Raw genomic sequence first — 5,510 nt, forward strand, 5'->3', positions numbered from 1 at the left:
TGCACATGACTGGCAATGCAACAAATATATAAGTGCGAACAAGAATATTATGAAGGGTTGATGAGGGTTACCCCCTTCTTAACTTTTAATGACTCTTAGGCCAATTTCTAACCAGCACGTCTGCTAACAATTAAGGTCCTCTAGAGAGGTTATCACCACCTAATAGCAAAGGGGATATAGCCAATAAGGACTGGCCTCCCTCTTGCAAAGGGTCCTATAGCTTGCCCCTGTTACATATGATCTTGTACTAAATCACAGTATTAATAGAACTGGGTCACATCTACATTTTTTGTAGGGAGTTTGCTTAGGTTTACCGATGAGTGAAATGAGTAATCCAACTAGATGGTTTGCCAGTAATGATACTGTTCAGACAATTAGACTATTCATAATCTTAGAATGTATAAGTATATCATTCTATGTGTAATAAATACTTTTATTAATTAATTATGTATGCATACACAAAGCCATTATCTCAGTACATAGCCTTCAAGGTATGCAAATTATTGGAGCCAATTAGTAGTTAGATGGTCAATTAGAATTCCGATTGGCTTATTTTGCCATCTGATATGTTGCTCAACAATAGCAGCAGCTTTGTATATATAGCACCTTTGTAATGAGCTTCAGTATCCATCTTCTGTGACCTTGTTTCATCACTCAGAGACATCACTCTACCAGAGACAACCATGTCAGCAAAGGGACAAGGCAAAAACCGTAAGTGCCATTTAAATAGGTTTTGATTATTTTTAATGAAAGGGAATGAATAATTATTAGCTCTCCATTAGTTGTGCTAAAAGATATAAAGACAGAGCCTAAGTGATTATCCCATTTAACTAGTCTGTGTAAATGACTTAGATTTACCTGTAGTCCACTTGAAAAACACTATATATATATATATATATATATATATATATATATATATGTATATGTGTATATGTATGTATATATATATATATATATATATATATATATATATATACAGTATACTGTTCTAACATATGCTTAGCTTTCTTTAATGGTGGGTGCAGACAGCTGCAAGACTCTGTGTGAGAAATGTATATCGTTCTATTGGTGTTCATCTGCTGCCTTGATGAGTAAAGGGTACTAGTATTAGACACCCTATTTCATGGTTCTTCAAAAACATCATTACCTGGCTTTACAATTAATATTGAGCTATGAGTGAAAATCATTATGGTAGACCAGTATGTGCAATCTAAAGTGTCAATTGAAAGGGGTTTTCCGGACCCCTTTATTGATGACCTATCCTTAGGAATCAATATCCAATCAGTGGAGGTCAGGCACCCTGCTTCCCAACTGATCAGCTGTTCCCTGCAGCTTGAATGAGAGGTGGAAACAAAGTGTTGTGCTGGGTGACTGGGTGACTGCAGCTCAGCACCTATTTAAGTGAATAGGAGTTAAGCTACAGCAACCTGGCATGACCATTACACTTTGAATGGAGTTCTGCTTCCAGCTCTGTTGTAAGAGCGAGTTCCAGTGTCAGAGGCCGAAGGAAACAGCTAATTGGCGAGGGTGTTGGCGCCACAACAACAAGATATTCATGATCTACAGTATCCTAAGGATCCCCTCATGCTGAGGATTAATATCAGGAGCTTTGAAAACCCCTTTAAAGTAGCAGTGAGCATCTATATCAGCAGGGCCTCTTTGTTGGAGCGAAGAATGCCCAAATATTATGTCTACCCCTGATTTTGTCAACTTTCATCATGCTTACTTTATTACAATATGCACTGGCTCCATTGATCCCTGTATTACTAAGCTACTGCCTTCACAGCAACCTTGCACCAATGATCCCACAATCAAATCGTTACATTAGCCTAATAAGTTTATAAATGTAATCATTTTCATTCTTTGTATTTTCGTCACTTTCTCTGATATAATAATTTTTTTGTTCTTTTCAGCATGTTGCCCGCCACCACCTGTTTGCCAGGACCAAACACCCAAATGCATCATAGTTGACCCATGTGCTCCATGTCCAACAGTTCAATGTCCACCACCGCCTTGTTGCCCAAGTATGTATATTTGTTGATGATATTTGTATCTAACTGTAATTTGGATTTAATGCACAGAAACATGCATACCAGTCTAGTGGATACAGAGGCAATGCAAATAATCTATCTAAAATAAAGCTATTTAATGTGCAGAGTACAACATACATAGAAAACAACAAAAGGGAAGGATTTCATTTCTATCAATGGAGTCTTAAAACCAACAGTGTGTAGGAGATTCTGTTTTAGTTTTCTAGTTTACACACACACATTCAGTTGTATGAAGCTGTATTTCTTTACCGCCATGATTTCACGATAGAACTTTCCATAGAAGTATTGCTTCTAGGCAGGGTGTACATAGAAATCGCTGGGCCCCATAGCAAGAAACTAAAGTGGGCCTCCATTCCCCTTTTATAGCCCCTCCCACTACCCATTCCAGGCCTCTCCCTTTGTCCCATGAACTATGCTTGCTGCTGCGTTTTATACTGTATGCCATCAGGGCCGGATTGGTATTGCAAAACCGCCCTGGCACACAAAAGTGGTCTAAAAGATGCAGTGTGTACAGATGTATAGTATATACAGCAGTGTACTGTTATGTGAGATACAAGGTATAATAGATGTAGTGTTTATAGATGTATAGTATATACAGCAGAGTACTGATATGTGAGGTACGAGGTATAATATATGCAGTGTGTACAGGTATATAGTATATACAGCATTGTACTGATATGTGAGATACAAGGTATAATATATGCAGTGTGTACAGGTATATAGTATATACAGTAGTGTAATGTGAGGTACAAGGTATAATAATTCAGTGTGTACAGGTATATTGTATATACAGCGGGTACTGACATGTGAGGTACGAGGTATAATAGATGCAGTGTGTACAGGTATATAGTAAATACAGCAGTGTATTGACATGAGGTATGAGGTATATTGACATAAATTACAGCTCGTACCTCACATATCAAACCACTGCTGTATATACAATATATCTATACACACTTCAACTATTATACCTCGTACCTAACATATCAGTACACTGCTGTATATACTATATATCTTCACACACTGCATATATTATGCCTCGTAAGCCACATCTCAGTCCACTGCTGTATATACTATATATCTGTACACACTACATATATTATACCTCTCACCTCCCATATCAGTACACTGCTGTATATACTATATATCTGTACACACTGCATCTATTATACCTCATGACTCACATATCAGTACACTACTGTATATACTATTTATATGTACATATTGCATCTATAATACTGTGTAATATATGCAGCGTGTGTGTGTGTGTGTATATATATATATATATATATATATATATATATATAGATATATATATATATAGATATAGAGCAGTGTATTGATATAAGAAATTCAAGGTATAATACTGTAGATGCAGTGATATGTGGTCAGTTGTACATTATGGTCACTGTGTGTGTGAGGTACATGAGGTAGTGGTCAGTGTCACTATCTGAAGTATTATACTTTAATGACCAATGAGTAAAAACAGGGCATGGGGGGGGGGGGTGGTGAGAAGTGGAGGATCTCCTCTTACCACTCCATTCCAGTCTGTGTGGATCAATGCAGAGCTGATTGTGACCTTCTAATACTTGCTGTTAGGGGTTGAAGGACCTGTGATGATGTCATCACAGGTCCTGGCAGATGTACCTTTCAAATGTAGGAACTATACCATTTTTGGTGCAGTTCCTTTGCTAGGTCCTGCAGGACCTGTGATGTTGAAGATGATGTAATCACAGGTCCCGGCAGATGCACTGTTCTAACCTGGGAATTACACTTTACACTGTGCAGTTCCTTTACAGGACCTGTGATGACATCATCAGAGGTCCTTTAGCTTTAGAAAGATAGATAGGAGCAATTAGGGGCTGGGGCATCTCCTCCACTGCAGGCCCCTCTTGCTTATGCCCTATAGCAGCTGCCTGGTCTGCCTATATGGTAGGTACACCACTGCTTCTTGGTACAAATAACTGAGTAACACATCACCAAATGGAGCATTATATGCCGCATTGGCTGAATTATTTTTGTAGTCCAGAGTCATAAGCACTCTGTGAGCCATCATACAGTCACCAGTTCTGAGGCCAAAGCAGGGGCGCAGCTAAAGGCTCATGGGCCCTGGTGCAAGAGTTTAGTTTGGGCCCCCCTTCCCTCAGTCCTTTGTGTCAAGGGGCAGGGGAGCACATATCCTTCCTGCTGCCTGAGTCAAAAATTTTAATGGCACCCCCCCATGTCAAATTCTTGACCTAACCTATTCCTTCCAGCCAGAGGTGTAACTTGGAGATTCTAGGCCCCAGACTGATACATCTGCACCCCCTATAGCTACGCCCCTTTGCCCAACGCTGATTTACACATGAGATGATTGGAACTATCAATGTTAAATGATGAAAATATTGGTGGCGATAACTGATTGTTTATACAATAAAATGTTCTTGCATGATATGACTGTAACAAATAACTGTTCTCTGACTTTACCCTATTGTTAGCAGTATGATTATGTGAAGACAGAATTTATGTGATACAAGTCCTGCTATAAACAGCCATATTTTGGTCATAAAAATATAGGTAGCATTTGCACCTAGGCCCTAATGTCTAAGAAACCCAAAGTCCTCTTTGCCACATAAGATGACACCAGAATTACAAATGTCACAGAATAGTTGAGAGCCCTGTTATAACATTTGTATTGGGGCTCAGGAGCTTCAGTTTACATCTTCTTCCACTTGTATTAAAGAGTTAAAAAAATATATACTCATACTCTTTGGCTGAGCTGTCAGTTAACAGCGATAGAGTGGCAGAGTAGAGTTAACACTTTATGGCCTTTTTTTTATGTCTCTACTTTAAAAAAAAACTTTAATAATATTTTTTCTAATCCAGCAATACACATTATAATTTAATATACTTTTTAGTTGCCAGACTAGACATATTTCATATAATTAATTTTATCTGTTATGTCAGTGCCTCAAAATCATAAATTACCAGCATTACTTGCCAACAATCTACTAAACCTTAAGTTTCAATCTATTTTTTATTAGATCCATGCCAGCAGGGTGGTTATGGACAAGGCTACGGTGGTCAAGGAGGATATGGGTACGGAGGTAACATGAAGTGAAGAAACTTTGCTGTACCATTCAAAACTTCCAAATTAAATCATGGAATCAACTATGCATTGCAGTCTGTTATACTCTCTATATCTAAGCAGAATGTTTAACAGTCCTTGAAAATGTTCTGTTTAACTTTAATAAATGTATTCTCCTGATTAAGTTATTCAATTGTTTGTGAGAGTATTATTTCTAACCACTGCTTACCATGGCTCTTAGTGGACAAAGATAGATTAGCATTTTTTAAGCACTTACAAATTTAATAGCTATAATTTATAGTTACAGGTCCTTCTAAAAAAAATTGCATATTGTGATAAAGTTCATTATTTTCTGTAATGTACTGATAAACATTAGACTTTCATATATTTTA

General features: G+C 37.6%; 1 long non-coding RNA gene across 1 annotated transcript; it reads left to right on the forward strand.

Moving 5' to 3' along the window:
- Window positions 1-588: 588 nt before the first annotated feature.
- On the forward strand, window positions 589-5,306 carry LOC122942566. Its single transcript, XR_006390594.1, has 3 exons — window positions 589-711; window positions 1,914-2,024; window positions 5,075-5,306. It is a non-coding gene; the product is annotated as an uncharacterized LOC122942566 (long non-coding RNA).
- Window positions 5,307-5,510: the final 204 nt, after the last annotated feature.

The sequence above is a fragment of the Bufo gargarizans genome, chromosome 6, assembly GCF_014858855.1.
Source record: "Bufo gargarizans isolate SCDJY-AF-19 chromosome 6, ASM1485885v1, whole genome shotgun sequence".
Lineage (NCBI taxonomy): Eukaryota > Metazoa > Chordata > Amphibia > Anura > Bufonidae > Bufo > Bufo gargarizans.